Here is a 21,311-nt window from a genome sequence, read left to right on the forward strand (position 1 = left end):
CCTGTGAGGGCTTCCTTCCCCTCAGGGGTACTGTGAAGATACAATAGCAATATCTCATGCATGTTCATAATATTTTGACGAGGTCCAGACAAAAGCTTGTATGGAAAATATTTTTTTTTCTTCTGAATGAGTTCTGAACGGTGTATAGTAAACAAGTTCTCATTGAAAAATAAGGGAGAAAAAACAAACAAACAAAAAACAGGACACTGAAGAGGCATTTGCTTAGATTGTCTCCAGCTGGTCTATACACTGAAAGAGGTAGGATGACTACAGGAAACATATAATGAATTTCTAAGGCTCGTATTGGACTGGTTCAACTTCAGGGTCCAAAATCTTGATATTTTCTCTTCCTAAGCCATAGTTTGTGTAGTATTAGTGATTATGTGTCATACATATTCCTAATTCCATGCAATTCTGGGTAAATATTTCCTGTCTAAACTTCCTCTGATGTGAACTGGGCTCTTGCAATTTTAAAGATGTGTTCTGTTGCCATTAGGAGACAGAAATGCATAAAAAATTTCTCCTCTCACTTTGCTGCTGACCTGCAGGCAATCAATATGAACATCTCTCTTGCCCTTTGTTTTTCATGAGGAGGTGCTGGTTTCGTATGATCTCAGTAAGAAGTTACTCAGACTCTGAAAGTATTCCTCCTTGGAGCTAACACTACTTAAAAATAAATACATAGATAGATAAATAAAAAATAGTATACATTACCTTAGTCTCTTCAGATGCTTGGAAGCACAATTTATGCAGCTCTCAATGGGCTTCTCTGATCAGGACACTGCATGCCACACAGATCCCATGCATGATAAAATTACCCAGCATTCTGGTATTTTGAACTTTTGCAGGATTATGCAAAAATATATATATTTTTGTTTTGTTTTGTAAAAGGAAGTTCATATGAAAACTTCTTGCTGTACTTCTAGATAAAGGCAAGGACAACAGGTAGCCTAATTGCCAGTATCAGGCCAGAGCTGCCTGCAGGCTCCACTGTTGCCATCCACCACCTGAATCTATCCAGTAGCCAAAGGATTCGTGGAGCATGGCTCAGGCCTGACGGCCATCCTGGATGTACAGCAAGGAGCAGAAAATTCTGGCCCCACTCAGGTGAGCTGTCATGTGGACCATTAATTCCTTCAAGTGCAATGTGCTTCTGGTAAGGATCACAACAACTATATCATCAACTGATATATAATAAAAAAAAAAAAAAAAAAAAAGGTTTTGTTAAGGCAGAATCCACATAAACCACAGTGAAAAGCAGAAAGCAGTGGAAGATACTTCCATGAAATCATGCAGAGGAAAAACATTATCCAAATAAATGATGAAATGGCTTGACATTGGTATGTTTGATGTTGCCTAAGATCAAGTTAAATATAATAAAACCTTTACATGAAAAATTTCTTGGTAGTTCCAAAAAGTCTCAGGGTCCTGCGGGTACCGATAGTCCTTAGCAGCACTCATCAGCTTCAGCTGTAGCCTCCACCCACCCCTTCTGCTCATGGACCCAAGCCCATTTAAACTCAGTCCTGGGCTATAAGTTTTTTCCTGACCCCCAAGGGTCAGGGAAAAGTTAAATATGAAAGCCACATTAGGTCTCAAAAATGACTCACCGCCATGTCCTGTTTGGTTCATGGTGTTCCTTAATGCAAAATATTCATCCTCAAGAGATGCATTGGTCAGATCAGAACTTCTTATAGTAGTCAAGAAGTTCTAGATTAGAATTTTGAAGACCACCAGAGGTCAGGGGGGAAGGTGCTTTTACTTTTGTGACTTTGAAGGAGATTTTGAATACCATATGAAACTGCACTTTATGAAACTGGATTGTACTTTAAGCATAGAAAAGGATCCAGTGCATGCTTTGATATTATTCACTCACGTTTTTTGTGCCTCAATCCTTATAGAATCTAATTAGTTAAAATAAGTGGATGGGCATCTCATTTACTTAAATATATATAAGTAGTTATTCTATGTAATTTTCACAATTCATAACAGCTGCAAATCTAGTTAGCAGGCAGTCTGTACTTAAGTCTACACAGGATATGTATTTCTTTCACTCTTTGACAGGTAACTGTTCTTATCAGATGGCTCAGATGGTGGACTGTTAAGATTTACTACTCTTTGCAGAAACCTGGCAGTAATAACAACAGAAAGCAAAACAGACTTCCATTGCCCATACCTGAAATATTTTCTTCTTTTCTTTATGCAATTCATGTGAATCCTTCCTTATAGAAAATAGGTTATTTAAACAGAGGAAGAAAATTATCATGTTATTCTATTATCATAATCTTCCATTTTTTGAAGAAAAAATAAAAATTGAAAAAAAAATCATATTTTTTTTCTAAATAAAACAAGGTGGTTTCTATCTGTGCAATCTGTGAAGGCATTATTCAGAGTCATAGGATTCTTTAATGTGAACTGTATGTTGGGACATAATTTCTCAGTTTAGGATGACATCCTTCTTTTTGAAGTAAAAATAGCAGCTGATAATATTTATCTAACATTTATGTAATATTTATTTACAGTTTCTTCCAACTTTCTTTGGCCAATACCACAGAAAATTCTTAAGTAGGGCTGTGACTACTATGTGATGACATTCTACAAAGCACAGAAAAAAGTTACTGGATACCTTCGGTTCACAGGATCCCATTCAAAGAATTATAGAATACTTTGGGACAGACGGGACCTAAGAAGCACATCTAGTCCAGTCTTATCCTCTAAACAGGACTAGTTTGCATGTTATATCAGGCCTGGTCTCATCACTTTCGAGAAAGCTCTCAGGGACTGCAGAGGGGAGAGTAAGCAGCCACTGTGAGCCAGAATGAAATCCTGTGGTATTGTGTAAAGGACAAAGCACCCAGCTGCCAGTGAGAAAACGCTTTGTGCAGAAAATCACTTTATCTCTCAGTCTGGAACCTCAAGGGAGTCTTACAAAACACTGTACACAGATGCACCTGGGAATTAAACGTGTAGCACTAGGACATCAAAACCCTTGGATTCAATAGAGACACTTGTTATGGCATGTTATAGCCTCTCTATCCCCACCTCCAACTTTTTTGTGCTCCACAGAATACAAAAACTCTCTCTCCATCTCCCCCTTTCCCTCTAGCACTAATATCCTACCTACTCTGAAGACTCTAGATACTTTTCCTTTCAAGGTTAGCCTGACAAGTAGCTAGCTTCGGAGCAAGTGTTCTGAACTCACAGTCATATCTGAAGTCTGCTGCTCCTGGAGAAGGAATTGCCTGCTCAAAGTTCATCTATTTTTTCCTTATTATACCACTTACTCTAGGAAGATATTACTACCTATAGGCTTTATCTTGATGATATTTCTAGAATATTAGATTTATAACAAAATGCAATATTTTGTGGGTTTTTTTGTTTGTTGTTTTTTGTTTGTTTGTGTAGCATCCACATGGGATGCAGCTGGAATGTCAGAACTCCAGTTTTGAACAATGCTCTGATATTTTCCAAATTTGGTTATGGTAGGCAGTAGCCCAGTGCAGCAGATGATTTTTAGGCACTACTCCCAGGTCATGCCAACTTAGTCTGCCCCTGAACTTCTAAAATACTTCCAGCTGCCTTGTGTACATATGTAAAAGTCATTAGCTAGTTTAAAACTTTGGCCACACAGGAATATTAAGCAAGTACTCAAAAACAGAACCCAGACTCTCAAGTATCCAGAATATTAACCTTCGGTATAATAACTCCTTAATTATCTTTCATTCCCATGAAAATCTGTTGGATAACAAGTGCAGGTATCTTGTTTTTCACAGACAGTGAATTAAAGTGGAAAATAATACTCATTTGATACACTAAAAGGCACAAATTTGTCTTCTTGCAGTTCGCTTGTTTTATGGCTTACAAGTAAAAAGTGAAATAGTGTATTTTCACTTTTGTTAATTTTATTTACATAAAACATCAGGTGAGATTTTTTCAGTGATATTCTGACACAAGAAAGGAAAATAAAGAAACAACATACAGTGGTATTAATATTTTTGATATGCATTTTCTTTATGCACAAAGAAATAGCATGTGGTTTTAATATGAATCTTAATGAATCTAATTTAAAAAGAAAAGAAATATGGATACCTTAGCTGTATTTATGATGACCAGGCAATATGGCAAATGTATGGTACAATTAATAGCTGCTTTATTTACTTAAGGTTACCATAAGTCCAAAACTGAATGTCAATGTATAAATATGTATGGGAATTGTTGTGGTAACCTTCCTTTTTCTGAATATATGCAAACAAACTACGTTAATAAAGAACACAGCTTTCAATTACTCATAAGATGTTTAGAGGAACTCTAAGGATTTTATGACGATCCACAGGTAAGAAAACAGGAAAATCAGAGTTACAGTTAAAAGAATTCCAAAAGTATTTCAGGATATGGTTCAAGTACCCACACTTCCTTGGCTGTCCTTTAGTGACTATTTAGTTATGACAAATGAGCTTTAATTCTCAAGGAATCAAACATTTTTCAGTGGACTAGGGCAGCAGGATCTGGCTTTTCCCATGAGCCTTTTCAGAAGTGAGAGCGAGTACTGTTGTAAGAAGGACAAGCCTGCTCACTCTGCAACATTTGCAGAAAAAGAATAGCTCTGATATATTACATAGCTCTGATAAAAAAAATCAAGAAATTCAGCCAACATTTCCTTCTGATGATTGACATAGACCATGCAAACCATTTTTGTGATGATCCATTCTCCAGCTTCTTTGTCAGCATAAAGACAAGTGAAAATGGGATGCAGCTCCCTAAAAACTGGACATGTTTTCAAAGGTTTCTTTTCCATTTATGTATACACAGAAACAGAACATATGAGACAAAGGATGATGACCCTACAGGTGCTTTTCAAATAGCTCAGAGGTTGAAAAAAGTTATTGCACTGCTTGCATACCTTCTTTCAAAATAAATGTGAATGCAATAAACAGCCACAGCCCTATTTCAGGTTACACATTACTGCTACAAGTATCAGCAAGAAGCAAAGTTATGTACAGCAGCAAACCAAATACCTTCCAGATTCATAGGAAACTGGCCAGGCAAACGCAAATTTCCTACCATGGAATGAAACAAAATGAACAGTGATTAGGGAAGATAATATCAGTATAGGAAGTATTCGTGCACAAAACTTCCCTCATAATCTTATTTATTCATGTCCATTAAAATTATTACAATATTTAGGTATTATAGGTTTTAATTTTAACAGTGACATCAGCAAGTTACACATGTTGCTGTTAAGCATTCAGAAAGGCAGAAATTAAGGACAGAATCAAAGGAATATTCAAAGATCTATCTCCCTCTCTAGACAGAAGTTCAAGAATGATGCAAGTGTTGTCTAAGACTATTTGCTCAATTAAATTAACTTATTTATTCTACATGTCCATGAAATGAAACAAGAGAATCATCCTGTGCCAAGGTACTTCTCTCATAAGTGAAACCAATATACAATCTTCACTTTACTGGCACTGAGAAACTAGAGTAGCGTTCATCTGTTTCCTTCTTGTTTCACTTATCAGCTTCAAATACCACATATCTTAAACAGGCAAGTTTGTTTGTGAATGGCATCTTTTGTTCTTCTCCTGTAAAAATAATTTTACAGTTAAGTGCACTTTAAGACAATATTTAGACAACTAATAGTGTTGATAACATTGATAGCAAAGAAAATTTTAAAGATCCACAGTCCTTGATCAAACTGCAGAAAAAGATTTCCCTGGAGTGGGATCAAACTAGTGCAGATTTAAGGGAACTAATTCCCCATTATTCTGTTTCTCTTAAGTCACCTGTTGCCAGAACAGAACCACGATGACTGCCTCTCCCCAGTCACAGCTTGTAGCAGCTCATATCAGGCATGGAAACAACAGTGAATATTATAAATATTAAATATTAGCATGTCTTGAATTTCCACCATAGGAAAGATCTAGTGATCAGAAAGTTTTTCTTTCCTGAGGTGCCTTGTGGATGCAAAAGGAAAAGGACACAAAACGTTAGGAGAGAGAGGTGGACAGGATATACCTTGACTTTAGGTGTTTCCTCCCACAGAAATTTAATTTGAAAACTGCGGATGTGTAACTGGATGAGCAGTCTCTTAAGTGGGCTTAACATAGTCAGAACCAACATGCTCAAGAGGCAGTGATCCACGTTCAACTGGAAGTCACCTTCCAGAAGCCAGGCTAAGCGTGTACCCACAACAGGCCACACACAGGTACACATGTGTACACCTCACACCTGCATATACATGTCTGGATGCACAGATCAACTCAGACACACACACCCAGCACACACACAAACACAGACAGCACCAATGGCCTCATCCTGTTTCCCTCTCTGGTTGAGCAGGACAGAGGTAAGAATACGGGTAAGAATATATATACACAAGGATGTATGTAGAATATACATCTTGTACATATACAAGAATATACGTATAGCACAGATGACTCCAGAAGCTGGGCTCACCAGTAGCTGCCTCTGGATCCCAGTCTCTCCGTTAGCTGTCACCTGGAAATAGATGACCCCAAGGCTGAAGCTGTGCTCCAGGTGCTGGTACAGACACCCTCACTCACACGTGTACCTCCACCACACACCCCAAAAATGTGTCTCAAGGAGACCCCGGGACCCCACAGTCTCTCTGGCAGTTGGCCTGGACCCCTTGCTTCCTCCAGAAGCCAGATCCTCCAGTTATCCCACTCGCAGACACACAGGCACACACAGCTCCCAGGCAGCGTTACCTACACACCAGCTAGTCCAGCCTGATCTTCACTAGTTGTCACGCACTCACTCGCACACCCACACAGCTTTCTGGCCCCAGGCATTGCACGCAGCTCCCACACCCACAGTGCCCCAGGAAGGAGCATGGGACAGGCCCACGGCAGCCAGCATCAGCCAGGAATCCAGATCATCCAGCTAGTTTGTGTTGATGAGGCAGGTCTGAGGTTGAACCACAAAGTCAGTCCACAAGTCAGGGTCAGGTTTGGTGAGGGTAAACAGACCAAATGGGGCTTCAGGTCTATGGGTGGAGTGTAAATATGTCACAGGTGAGGCTGGTAAGGGTCAGTAAGGTCAGTGCCCTCATGGTTCTGAAAGGAGGCTAAACTGGAAGGCACCAGAGGTGCCTTCCAAACAGCATTTCTGTGGTTCTTCAGAAGCATAGCAACTATGGTGCATGGTTTCTTGGGGATAGCAGCCATATAGACTCAGTCAGCATTCTTCCAAACTATATTGCTGGAGTCACGGACCAAGTCAGAAAACCAAATTTCTCTCACCTTTCTTTCCGTCCACCAAGGCACATGGAGAAGTGCAAAGAACCTGCCTAATCTGATTTTGATAAAGAAAATCCGATTATGTAAATGGTGAGTGCTTGCTAATGCAATCAACAATTCAAAATACGCATGATTTAATGAGTAAACCCAGCAAAAGGTTCTTAATTATGTTTTTGTGCATATGCTCATCTTCAACTTTCTGTATTCCCATAGTCTCTGCAGTGTATTTTCTGTCCTAATGTGTGTATTCTTTTGTATTCCCTCTTGACTTTACCGTGAACCAAGGGCATTTCATCATCCAATAGGGAAAAAAGAAACATCCCCCCCCCTCAAATGTCAACTAGGGGAAAAAAAAAAAAAAAATTACAGAATTACCTAGTAAACCATAGGAGGAAATACACTTTGGTTTTGGTTTCAGAGTAAAAATTGTATGCACAAAGGAACAAAGGAAAAATAAATAACTCCAAGTGATTAACTACTCAAAACTATTGTGAGAGAGAAGGGAATGCAAATGAATGATGAGGATGTGAAAGCAAGATCTGCAGTGATGCATGAAAGAACTTATGCAATGAGGGGCAAAAAGGCAATTTTAGAGCTATGTGAAAAGAAAGGTATAAATGAGATATACCAATGAAATCCATTGTACTGCAGAAAGGAAAACATACAAGGAAAAGCAGGGAAAAAAAAAGTAATGAAATACAAAAGAAAAAAAAATCTGAGAATTTACAGAATGAAAGGTGATGTACAAAAAGGAACACATATGTAAAAGTGAAAAGCAAAACCTTTAAAAGTCATAGGTGAGTAGAAAAAGGCACAATGAAATGAGGAAATCATAATGAAAGTCAGTTATGGAAGAAGATGAGGAAGAAGTATGAGAAATGCAAAAGATATCACAGACTAATGTGTAATAAAGAAAAATGGGTAATCAGGAGGAAATGCATATAGATAGATTAATGCAGAAAGAGAAAGAGAAAGAGAAAGAGAAAGAGAAAGAGAAAGAGAAAACAAAATAGCCTGGGAAAAAGAGTATTTGAAATAAGGTGGGAGAAAAAAAAAAGAAATGAAATAAGAGATAAAAATGAAAAGTGAGATGTGCAATTTAAGAACCAATCAGTTATAAAAAAAAAAAAAAAAAAAGTGAAGTAAGAACATATTTAGCAACAGAAAAACCTGAAAAAATATAATGAGATGATGGACAAATAGATGATGATGTGAGAAAAGATCACACCCAGTAGATGTGAGGCTGCCCAAAAACACAAGCAAGTATCCAAAAGTTGAAAAATGCAACATTAACAAAACGTGAGTATGTGTAAAATGGCTGATTTTATGTGTAATGATACTTTAAAGACAAGATGTAAATAATGGAGTTGCATAATGAAATGTAGAAGAGCCATAAGCATTATGGGAGATGCAAAATCTGAAATGTGTAGTTATACATCTAAGGAGGTTGTGCATAAGTGAAAAAATAGAACCAGGTGATCCATGCCAAGATGAAAATTTCTAAGTCAAATTTAAACATGGAAAGAGACAAAAAGGAAAATTCACTCTGAAAGGGGAAATTCATAAGGAAAGGCAAAACTAAAAATCTGTGAGAGAGAAGAGAAGAGAAGAGAAGAGAAGAGAAGAGAAGACAAAATCAGAAATGTGTCATGAAATACAGAAATCATTAGAAATAAATCAAGTTGCATAATCACTTGCATTGAGTAAAGTGCAGAAATAGCTCTAAAAAATCGGAAAAAGATGCAAAATCTGAAGATGAAATGTATGAGGATTTGCAGATAGGAAAATGTATGATAAGAGGCCATCCCCCCAAACGTTGCAAAAAATTCAAAAAGGGAAGTTTATTATGTATTCTGTAAATGAAAACTTAGTATGAGGTACAGAAATGAAATTTGCAATGAGATGAAATCATTTAAATGAGTAATGAGATACAAAAGAATATGTTTATTGAGGTGAAAAAGAAAGACAGTTTACTCAGGTGTAAATAAATAATTTTAAAAATCATATGCTAGCAGGGAAATATGAAATATATAAGATGTAAGAAGTTAATTGAAAAATGTGAGAAAAGGAAAATGCACGGAGAAATCTGAAACCTCTTGTTCAGAATGCTGTGCATAATCTGTAATGGGCAACAAAAAGGAAATTGAGTAATAAGCAATGATACATGAAATTCCTAATTAGATCCAAAAGTACATAATGAGACATTGAAGCAAAACCAAGCAGTGAAATAAAAATGAACATGCACAGCAAAAAACAAAACTGGAAACTGGAAATGAGATGTAAAAAAGGTCTCATATTGAGATGCAAAATCAAAAAAGTGGGTAATGAGATGTGAAAAGGGAAACTCATAATAGGATTTGACATCAGAAATGCATAATAAGTTGAAAATTTGTAATAAGTGATGAAATACAAAATCTGAATGAGTAATGATAGGCAAAACCAGAACTGCACCTTAAGATCAAAGAGGCAAAATGAAATAAGATGCAAAGCTAAGTAGTGAATCATGTAATGCAATAGGGAAAATGCATAATGAATTATGAAAGATTAAATGCATGATGAAACGCAAAAGGGAAAATCCATAACAAGTTGTGAAAAATCTGTTTTTTAAGGGAAGTAAACCCCCCAGTGTATGGTGTAATATGAACACTGAAATCCACAGTGAGGGTCTGCAAGATGAGTAATGAGATGTGAAATCAGAAATATAATGATTTGTGTGATAATGATCATTCATAATGACAAGCAAAAACAAGAATTGAAATGCTAATGCAGCATGACATGTGAAATGCCAAAGGAGATACAACAGCTGAAATGCATAATAGAATATGGAAAGATAAATTTATAATGAAGTGTGAAAAAGAAAACATGTACCAACACAGGAAATGTTCATAATGAAACAAGCATGGCAAAATATGTTGACCTACAAGTGCTGAAGCACATAAAGCAGTGTGAATAGGGAACAGTACAGGTGTTGGATTGCCAGATCTGAAGTATGTGTGAGGTTCTGAGCAGGAATTTTACTCCAATATTTGAATGATAGGTTTAATTAGAAAGTCACTAATTGTTGTGGGCTTGTTTTACCTTTTTTCTTTGTTTGTTAGGGTTTGTCCTGCTTACATCCTGTCAAATACGGGAAGGATCTGAACCTCTGTTCACACATGAGCTCTTGATACTCAGTGATATCATATCGTAATGTGCCAGATGCATTTTGTATGGTATCATCTCTTATCATGTCACAGCAATTGGCTCCACTGGCAGATTACGTAGGAGAAGCAGCGTTGGGGAATTCTGCCTCAGGCATGTCAAGGCCACCAAGCAGCTTATTAATTGCAGAACAGCTTCAGCCTTACGGCATTTGTGCCCAGGCCCACCAGCAGAAACATGGATGAGTTTGTTAGGTGCAGGTTACCTAAAGAGAATTAGACAGCAGCTACACAGTGATTTTGTACAAAGTAACAACATATGTAAACAATGGGTTTAAATGCTTAAAGAGAGGCAAACTATTGCACTACATTTTCACTACCTCCTGCTTTATTCATGCTGAGCAGTATAGATAAAGCCAAATCCCCCATGCACCAACAGCACATTTGGCCTTAAGGCACTGCTGCAAGCCTTGAGAGGGTGCTCTGCTGAAACGAGCAGTCTGCTTGGCCCTGACATTCCCTTCCAGGGTGCCTCCAGCCCACGGGCTGTCACCTTTCACCTGTGAGTGCTAAATGCTAATGCGGCCCTCTTCTCCAGTATGTACCTCAAAGGCAATGTGACATCTGCACCATGCCCCCGGGATATTTCTGTCCCACAGGTAGCTCATTTTTTCAAAACTCCATGGCACGGGTAGGATGCAGGTACTGCTCATACAGGAGGTCCACCCCCAAAACAGAGGGTGCCTACAGACAAGAAAACCTTTGAATCACGGAGAGGAGTAAGACTTGGACCATATGAGACTCATGCTAGAGAGGAGACCTATACAACCATAGGCCGGTTGGGAGTGTGCTTCACCTTGACAATGGTGATCAGAAGGCTCTCTGGAATAACCTTGGGATGCAGAAGCAGTAACCCCAGCTGGCCCACACAAGGCCATCTTACCTCTAAGCCAAGTACTTCACATGCTGGTCACACACAGCAGAAACACAGTGTAGCACAGGCCAAGTCACTGCTGGCCTCAGGAGAAGTCACTGCTCAGAATATGTGCTGCCTTCCCTCTGTTGCCTGTCATCTCTGCCACAGGCCATGGAAATGCTACTGCTCAGAAAAGATATGGTATCACTGTTCTTTCTGTTTTGGGTAGCTTTTTGGAGAAAGAGTCTGAAACTCTTCCAGGGCTAATGTAGAAGAGGGCAGTGCTGTCACTGTCCTCACTTTGCAAAATCTCTCTGTCCATTGTAAAAATACCATAGCATGCCATAGTGTAAACCATCTGAGGCCTCAATTCTGACTGTACAAGGCATCACCCTGGCATCCTGATAGTGCTAGAGCAGGGTCACACCTGCCGGGCAGAGAGAACTGCAAAGCCCTCACATAGTACCTAGAGTATTTCTTTGTTTTAGTATCCGGCACTAACACAAAGGGTTCCATCATCTTTGCCCACCAAGATATAGGCAGCAGTTAGATCATCCATCAACCTCATCTTGATCAGAGTCCCCCAGCATCATGTGTTTCCTCAAGTCATATGTTGCAAGTCTTTGGTCACCCATATCTCTAACTGTTGTCTTATGCAGCTATCTGTGTTATTGTATTATGTGTTGTATAAATGCTATGCCTAGGGCTACTGAAGGGGCTGGAAATAAATAGCACACCTTTCTTCTTTGTCATCGCTTGAGAGGACAGTATAACTGAGGTCGTTGTTCATTGTATCCACAACATATAACAGTGAAATGGCCTTTGCAGTCCTGTCTTGGCCCATCTTCCAAAGCCAGCTATGTCTCAGCTCCAGTCAAAAACAGGATAAAAAGCTTGCCTTCTTGAAATGGTGGCTGAGAAAAGATAGCTACCACCACCAAGTGTGCATGAGCACCCTGATCTTGTATGGCATTTCCCTCTAGAGGTGCATTGTGCTGTAAGGTCAGGACAGCATTCAGTCTTGGTTTGGAGGCTAACATGAAAGAGGAATGCAAAGTGGCCTTCTTGGCAGAGATTTGCAATGATTGCAGTCAAATGTTTTGGCACAAGTTGTTCAGGAGTTTCTCTGGTGGGGAATGGCCAGAGGGTTTTCTAATAGGGAGAAGCTTGTGTCTTCTGTTTTACTCCAGATGCTTCTTTTCTCAATGCCCACAAAAGCACAATCTGACCTCTGATTTCTTGAAAATGTCAACACTGGATTTGAAATGTCCAAGCCCTTTCATCTTAGACCCATCTTCCAGAGAGGAGAAACTCCTCATATAAATCTGACTGTTAGCTGAGCTTCAGAGAAAACTCTAGCTGACTGCAAGAAAATTAGGATTTCACCAATAACTCTGCTTCAGAAACTCTGATCCTTCCAGCATAATAACCTGTAAAATTTGGTCTGACAGGAGGCAAAACCCTTAATGGCATTAAGCTTATTAGGCTCATTCAAAAGCAAAAGTAATACTGTGATTAGTGTATATTGTATGCATTAAGACCGTAATGAAGAATACAATCTGTTGCCAGAAGCAGCTGGTAACTTGTCTCATGCTGTAGAGTCATTCCAAATTATTCACTGAATGGCAGAACACTTTAAAATATGCTGCTATCGTTTTGGATGAGAAACTACACAGAAATAAAGATTCTGACAGTAAAGATAATAACGATAACAGCTAAACAGTATATAGATACTGAATGCACATATAGATTCCCTTATCTTTCCACTGCATTTCTCCCTCCTATATACCATGCACCCTTCATTTATACTATCTAGTAAGAAACTATTAAAACCATGCTCAGTCAGCCAAAGAAAATGCTCACAAATTATTTTAAATAAATAAGCATTCAGCAGAACTCAACTTTAATGGTGCAAGAAGCATTTTTTTCAAAGCTAAAGAGCAACACAAGGATTGTATATCTTTGATACAAAATATGCCATACAGTTTGTTGGTGTTTCACTTCATAAAAATGTTGAATAAGTTGTCCTTTTTGAGAAAACCAAAATATTGCAAAATAGTTTACTTGTTAATTAAGTTAAGGCAAATACAAATATAAGTCATCTTTATGCATTCTGTGGGTACACGCTATTTCTGCTATAAATAAAACAGGCCCAAATCCTGAAAAGACACATGCACATCTCAACTAAACCTACAAAAATTTTAAGGGGCTGTTACCATAAGCTTCATCTGCAATTCATCTACAGCTTGCCATTTTGTTCTTCCTCTGTAAGATACTTATAGAGCCATAGAATCACAGAATGGTTTGGGTTGGAAGGGACCTTAAAGAACACCCAGTTCCAACCCCCCTACCATGGGCCAGGACACCTTCCACTAGACCAGATTGCCCAAAGCCCCATCCAGCCTAGCCTTAAGCACTTCCAGGGATGGGGCATCCACAGCTTCTCTGGGCAACCTGTTCCAGTGCCTCACCACCCTCATCATGAATAACTTCCTCCTTATATCTAATCTAAAACAGCCCTCTTTTAGTTTAAAACCTTCACCTATTGTCCTGTCTCTCTACTCTCTTCTAAAGAGCCCCTCCCCTTTATTATTTATTGGGGCTCAATAACCCCAACTTTCTCAGCCTTTCTTAACAGAAGAGGTTCTCCACCTCTTCTGTGTTTCTCCTCCAGGATGTTTCTTGAGTGATGCATTGCAAAATTACAGTCAGCTGAAAGCCGATCAGAAAGCTGCACATGGGTTAGAAGATGATTCAAAGAAATCTGGAGTCTTTGGTTGAGTATTCCTTACTGAAACGTGAAATTTGCTCTTACCTTCTTTTATCATGTTACCGTAATTCAAGGGTGTGGATGAGAGGAGTCTGGTGTTAAGCAGCTCATTCTCTGATACATAAGTTAATAGTGTTCCAAGTGAGCTTAGATTGCCTGGTAAAGACCACTTTGAATCTGATTTAAAATGAGTATGAAGGGTTCTCTAGAGGTCTCACTGAGCAGCACAAGTCAAAATTAGATTTTCCATTAGAAGGCATGGCTGTCACATTGCACATTGAATGGATCCACGAACAGTTTATTGGAAGTGGGGGCAGGCAGACTTTTAAATTTTTCATGCTTATAAGTAAGTAACAAAGGGCATATTTAGCATGTATTTCAGATGGGCTAACATTTTTTGTTATAAATCTTGTTTTCTGCTAATTACAGCTTTGTGAATCTTAAGCTGTTTGTGCTTGAGTTCTCTCATCTATGCGCTTGCTTCCATCGACTGTTATCTTTTTCAATTTTTAACTAATGCAATAGAGCCTTTTCTGTGACACGTGCCAAAATACAATCTCCCACATGCTGAAAATAATAAGATGGAAAAAGAAGAAGAAGAAAAAAAAAGAAAACCCCCTTTTATAAATATTTCTTTTAAAAGCTTTAGTACTTCTGCAGATGAAGAAATTAACTACGTATGGAACGGAGGCTTTTTTGGCTCTCAAGGCTTCCCAATTACATTCAACTAACACTCCTTTGGAAATGAGAAATCAAAAGTTCACATACACTTAAAAAGCTACAAAACTCTAAAGATGTGGCATTCACAGTATAGTCCATCCCTTCACCGTTTTACTTATCAAGCAAACAGCATGCGCTCTGTGAGCCACAGAGCGGGTCTGAATATATCTCACTTCAGTGCTGGGCTGCAGGGACTTTTCCTGCTGATCCTCCTCCCATCTGACAAAAGAGAAAGTCTCTCTTTGAGTTTCCCAGTGCTTCCTCTGATGGCAAAGAGCATGGGGCAACAGGGGGAGAGGCAGACTCCTCCTCTGCTGGTCCTTCTTATAATGGGAGTCCTAGAAACAGAGAGAGGCGCAGAACATGTGTGTACATGTAGCGACAGAAGGGTCTTTGCATTTCTCTGCAACCATATGGCAATGCCACCAGCAAAACGTATTTTTGTTTTGTTTTATTTTTGTTCGGTTGCTTTTTTTTTTTTTTTTTTTTTTTAAGGCAAGTTCATATGCAAGCATCCCTTTTAACAAAGAGACGGAGGACTGTGCTGTGGCTCCTCAGGCCCCAGCCAGCTGATGACTCATGCTTTAAGGAGGGCTGAATTCTTTTTAAGCATTTCCCACTAAATTCTAAGGCAAGAAGTCTAATTACTCTTTATGCTTTAGCGCACTTAGAAGAACAGCATGATTTGGAAATGGCTCTTTTCACAGAATGGCTTTGTAGAGCACATTTGAAAGTGACTGCTTCCCTAAATGCAAATGTATGAATTCCTCTAATTATATAACTGGGGGAAAAGAGGCTTTTTTTAGACTGCTAATATCTGAAGAAACTATGAAAGGACAGGACAGCTTCTCCCACCATTCCTTTTTAGTGTATTTTCTATTCTAGTTCTAAATAGTAATAACCAGTGAGACTTCCAGCACTTTCTTTTTGTTATTTAGTAATTAGATGTCACTCTTAAAAACATTTATTTATTTATTTATTTATTTTAATTTTAAGTTTCAGTTTGTCAATCCCAATTACACAACACTGTCACACTGAAGTCAGGGAGCTCCTCATCACCGTCACATGGAGTTCAGAGAAGTAGAAGGAACGTATCTGGGATTTCCTATTACAAGTCTTAACTTGTCTTTATCCTGGCAGGTAAATAACATCCCTGTAGTGAGTACAACATCTGATTGCATGAAAAAGCAGTCATAGAAAGTCTATTTTTAGTTTTTTTAATGCAATTTCACAGCAGGAAAGTGGAAAAACAAGCATCCAAGCTGCATCTGAGCTCCTTTATAATGTGATTTAGAGGCTAAAACAGCTTCTCACCCTCACTGCTTAGAGGTGGGAGCATCCTCAGGATTGAATCCACACACACCTCTGCTAGGTTTTCCAGGGGTGGGGGGCAGGTTCCACTAAAACATCGATTTAGCATTTTCAAGGGGAAAGATTTAGCTGCATTCAGTCAGCCCCCACCTGTCTCACCGACCGTTCTGTTGACAGTATCAGGCAGAAAAAGATGGTCTGTCAGTCTTTGCTAGCTGCAGGAGCAGATATGGTCTATAGGTATTAGAACTCAGACTCAATTAATACCCTGTATGTGCATGTCAGAAGGAGATATATCTGTTCTTTCCATGATTTGTACTAGAGAGGAAGCCCTGGTCTCTTGGCCAGTTCCCAAGATGGCTGCAGTGGGAAGATCAGGTGCAAGAGGGGCCTGAACAGCCCCTAAAGAAGCTCTCAGTCCTGTTCCTACTTCCTCATCTTCCAGCTGGTTCTCTTCCTACTGTCACATTCTCAACAGAACTATAAGCACTCATCAAGATTTTCTCAGCTGGAAACCAAGTCTCTACAGGTCCCCTTGTTAACCTTCTCTTTATTCTGCTACTTCATTATTTTGTAAGCAATAGGACAGAAGGCAGAATAGTGAGAGGTTTGCTCTGCATCTCACCAGAGCTGTGCTTCCATGGTAGATGGGATAGGATTTGTTGTGATGATTTCTCATCATATAAGAGGTCACCTGGTAAAGCAATTGGCTTGGATAGAGGAAAGTCATGTCTACACCACTGTGTATAGACTCAGATTTTTTTTTTTTTTTTTGAGGACCACCCTGAGCAGATGAACTGACAGTGTGGGAGCACTGGGGAATACTGGTGAGTCCCAAAGGAGCTGTGGCAGGGGCAGTGCCGAGGCAGACGCAACTCCAGCCCCCCAGACCAACACTGGTGTCATGGTTAGGTTCAGAGCAGAGTGGAAGCTCATTCAGAGACTGCTGTGACTCCACCAACTTCTACTTAGAAAAAAATATATATAAAAAAAAAAGACCTAGTGGCTTGGTAGGAAACTTTTTTTGTTCTACATCAGCACCCGTCAACTATTAAATTTCAATCTCAACACACAACTCAGTAGATGTGCCCATACTTACCAAGAAAGGTGTATTTATAACATGGATAGGTATACCCTGCCTTTTTGCATGCAGTAGGTTGAGAGATTATTGCTCTGACTCTGTATCCTGACTTTAGCTTACTTTTTCCTCTCCCTGCCAGTTAACTGAACACTATATGCTATATTGCATATGTTTCAATTTACAGTCCACTTTCAACTTGAACTGCTCATGCAGGTGGGCTTTTATTAGGGCGTTAGAGGTACAGCCTGTCATGTGTTCATTGCTCTCATTTTTTGCATTAGGTATGTGAGAATTAGTTTGGATATGCCTACCCATATTTTGATTTGCTCCATATTGATCTCAGGGGAAAAGCACTGAACACTGTGGAAACAGAAGAACTCCATAGATTTATTCCCTGTTTTTATGTATAGCAAATTTTTGAAGCACCAGTGAAATATTTAAAAGAAATGTTTCAAACCTTGCCATTTCCAATTTTTTTTTCCTTTTCATACTTCTTTTTTTAATGAGTTAGCTGTTCACTAGAGGAAAAACATCCATGGCAGCACTCCACACATTTTATAGTATAGCATAGCTCATTAAGATATGTAAAATAATTTTGCATTTATGTATGGTCTTTACCTAATGACTAAAATGTTTGGTATTGGTTCATTGCAACCCTTAAAACAAGACTTTGATTCTTTATTGCCATTCTGTCAATTACAACCATATGAACATGCTGAGTACAGATGTGAATTCTGAAGTACTCGCCTCTAAGAGAAGAAACATCCCCCTTTGGTGGCAGAGTGCTAGAACAGATAAGGCACTTAGACCATTTCACTCTGATGAACTCTGATTTCAGTGGTGATAGGAGTGTTAGCAGGTTAGCTGAATAGAGGGCATGCTTAGCATTGTAGGTGGAGGTTTGAAACCAGGTCTACAGAACTGCATGTGTTTTCAGATGAACAAGTAGAATGTTTGTTGCTAGAATAATCCTTTGGGCAGTAATTAAAATACTATCACTCTTTTGTGAACTCACATTGTTTTACTCACTTGGACTTACCTTGGTGTTCCAAATATCTATTTTAAAATTGTGCACAGATTTCCATGTAGCTGTAACAACATGTTCCTTAGGCTGATGACAATTTAGGGAAAAGCACTATTAGGACAGTAAAGGCATTGTATTAAAGGCTTTGTTCTCAAAATGATTTCTCTATTAAGAGAAGATTTAAATTAACATTTATAAATACAAAATAGGAGCAATTCAGTTCGCAAATAACTTCACAAGCAGCTGAACTCCAAATATAGTCAGAAATGCTGAATATTTCAGAAATAATTACATGCCTATTTGAGAAAAAACACTAGATAATATAACTGTGATGAACTCTCCTTTTCTGAGGAATGGAAGAGAAACTCCCAACACATTTCCACAAGTGAACAGATTTCTTACTAACATTGGGACAGTTTCTGTCCTATATATTCTTCAGAACCATCTACGATATTGTGTGGATTTGACACATAATCAACCCTTCTTGTTATAGGATCTTTAAGTCTCTAGGTGGGGTCAAACAGCTACAACTGCATTCTTGGAGCAATCAATGCTATCAGACAGCAGGTGCTCCATGCAGATCTACACAGATAGAAGATACCACAGGGAGCTGCCTTTCAGTTCTCCTTGTGGTAGCTTCCTATTCTTTTCTTATTCATTTAAATGAGTGAAGATACTACTGGGGAATGGGGAGGTGGTAAAAAAAATATCCTAGTAAATAGACCGCCTTTGAGGAAAAAGATACAAAATCGGTTTAGTCAAAACTAAAATACTCAAAATCTAAACTAGTGTAAATCTACTGAAAGTCTTCACTGCCAGACACTGGAACTTGGCGTCTTGAGGTCTTAAAAACATTGTTCACACCAGGATGGCCTTAATACAGACAGTAAAAGAAATAAGATCTACCACTGACTGGTTCAGACACTAAGCTTGTTTTTCTTGCAGGGAAATTAAGGTGTACTGACCCACAGTTTCTTTCCATCAGAAAAATAGGTTGCTCACTGGCCTATCTTAAACAACTCAAATTAATACAGGCAGTAGATCCCAGCATGGCTCTAAAAACAAAGCCTTCAAAGTTCTGAATCATGAACCATATTAGCTAAAAAAGTGAGGCTGTCACAGCTCCATCTCCCCAGGTGCAGTAGTAGCAGGGCTGAGCATTTATTCCCTGGAGGTATACATTCATATACATACACATACATATACATATACAGCCCCAGACCTGCCTCCACTTATGGATCTTCCTGATCCTGACTGTGACCTACAAACCGAGGTCCTGTCTTGACTTTGGGCCTACCATATCAACATGAGCTTGCCTGATGATCTGGAGTCGTGGTTGGACCTGGCTTGTTAGCTTGTCTCTGCAGGAGATGATCACTGGACTGTCTTTGGGACTTACTTTCACCATCCTGCTTGCCTGCCTCTGATGGAGGGGCAGGCCCTGGCTCATTAGGCCCCTGACATGTTACCACAGTCAGCTCCCCAACCCCTGGGGAGCAACCAGCCATCACTGCTCCTCGACACTCTGGGTCATCTTACAGACTGAGGAGGGCTACTGCCTACAGGGGAATGGGTTTCATATGGGATACTTGTTATGGGATATTTAAGGGAGAAGGTAAAGATGGGGAAAGGGGAGAAACCAGATGGTTTGGGGAGAAACAAGTATGGGAAAATAGAAGGAAAGGGGATAAAATGTACCAGTCACATGTGATCAGGTTGCTGTTCAGGAGTGATAACTGAATGTGATGACTGCAGTCTGTTCTGTCTTATTACATACAGCGTGTGTGCATGTGTGTTTGTCACCATAGCAGCCTCCAATCTATAGGGTTGGGCCAGGACTGCCCCAGGACTCAAGGCATGCTGGATTTAGTAGCCTTCTGAAAGCAAGGATGGCATGCCCAGAAAGCCCTGTTTTGATGGCTAGGTAACCGGCTCAGGAAATCTATTTCATTGCAGTTTTTGTGGAAACCTAGACTGTCCTTGGTGACTTGTTGTATCCTTTTGTCTCCCCAGATCTAATACAAATAAATCAATCAATAAATAAGTGGCAGGCAAAAGAAAGTGGTGAGTAGGTACATTTTTCCATTTATTACTAGTAGAATTGATAGGACCAAAGATTCTGGGAAGTGTTGCGTATATGGAAAGAAATTGTGCAAAGGCTTTGGGTTTTACAGTTTCAAGAGACAGAAGAGACAGTATTAATAGTGGAAAATCATCCATACAGACACTGCTTTTGACGTATTTTATTGAAGACAGAGGAAGCTATTAAGGGAAATAATTACATAAAAACTGCAGACAGATAATTGATATTGTTTGTGAGCTTGAAATTCTTGCTCTCTTTATCTGCATACCTGAAGCCAAAATCCTGATCTAAAGCACATTTCTGTTTCAATGAAATTGTCTTTGACCTATGTTGAGTCATTTTAAAAACAGAGAACTTCTGCACACACTGAATATTTTTTCACAGAGACACCTAAGGGACACGTGAGCAATTTTTGTGCTGTAGCTACTACTGCAGTTTAAGACATTCAGATTAATAAAGTTTTGTATGGAATAGCCCCTGCTTGCTTTGATTTACCACTGGTATTTGATAGCAAGAAATACTTCCACTTCATCCAGGATGGACCTTAATCAGCCTTGTTTCTGCCATTCCAAAGTCTCAGATAGCCAAGAAGAAAGTATTGAGTTGTAGTTGTTGAAAGTAGGAGGTGAAATGTGACATTAACATGCCAACATTACCTTACTTCATAGCAACATAAATCCCTACATAGAAGACTACCACACGTCATATAAACAAACACACCCTACAATCCTTAATCAAGCAAAAATTACTACTGAAGATGATTGAGCTATCTCAGGATTTAATGTTCTCTATTGACTGACATTCTTTAGTTTCAAAAAGCTTAATTCCCTGTGAAAAAAATCATTATTCATCATGACATTCAAGCACACCACAATTTTCTTTCATTCTGGATAAATAAGCTATAGAAAAGGAGGAGATTTAGTGGAAAGGGAAATATTTTGCATGTTATGTTAGTCATTCAGATTTCTACCATTAAAACTTGGTTTTAGTTTTTATTTTACTAGTAT

General features: G+C 38.9%; 2 long non-coding RNA genes across 2 annotated transcripts; one reads left to right on the top strand and one right to left on the bottom strand.

The window, feature by feature from the left end:
* Positions 1-16,873: 16,873 nt before the first annotated feature.
* LOC121065444 lies at positions 16,874-20,042 on the bottom strand. The gene is made up of 3 exons (XR_005817067.1): positions 19,920-20,042; positions 18,237-18,332; positions 16,874-17,080 (listed from the first exon to the last, which is right to left on the bottom strand). It is a non-coding gene; the product is annotated as an uncharacterized LOC121065444 (long non-coding RNA).
* LOC121065443 lies at positions 19,359-21,009 on the top strand. The gene is made up of 3 exons (XR_005817066.1): positions 19,359-20,145; positions 20,235-20,285; positions 20,689-21,009. It is a non-coding gene; the product is annotated as an uncharacterized LOC121065443 (long non-coding RNA).
* Positions 21,010-21,311: the final 302 nt, after the last annotated feature.

The sequence above is a fragment of the Cygnus olor genome, chromosome 2 (genome assembly GCF_009769625.2).
Source record: "Cygnus olor isolate bCygOlo1 chromosome 2, bCygOlo1.pri.v2, whole genome shotgun sequence".
NCBI classification, from domain to species: domain Eukaryota; kingdom Metazoa; phylum Chordata; class Aves; order Anseriformes; family Anatidae; genus Cygnus; species Cygnus olor.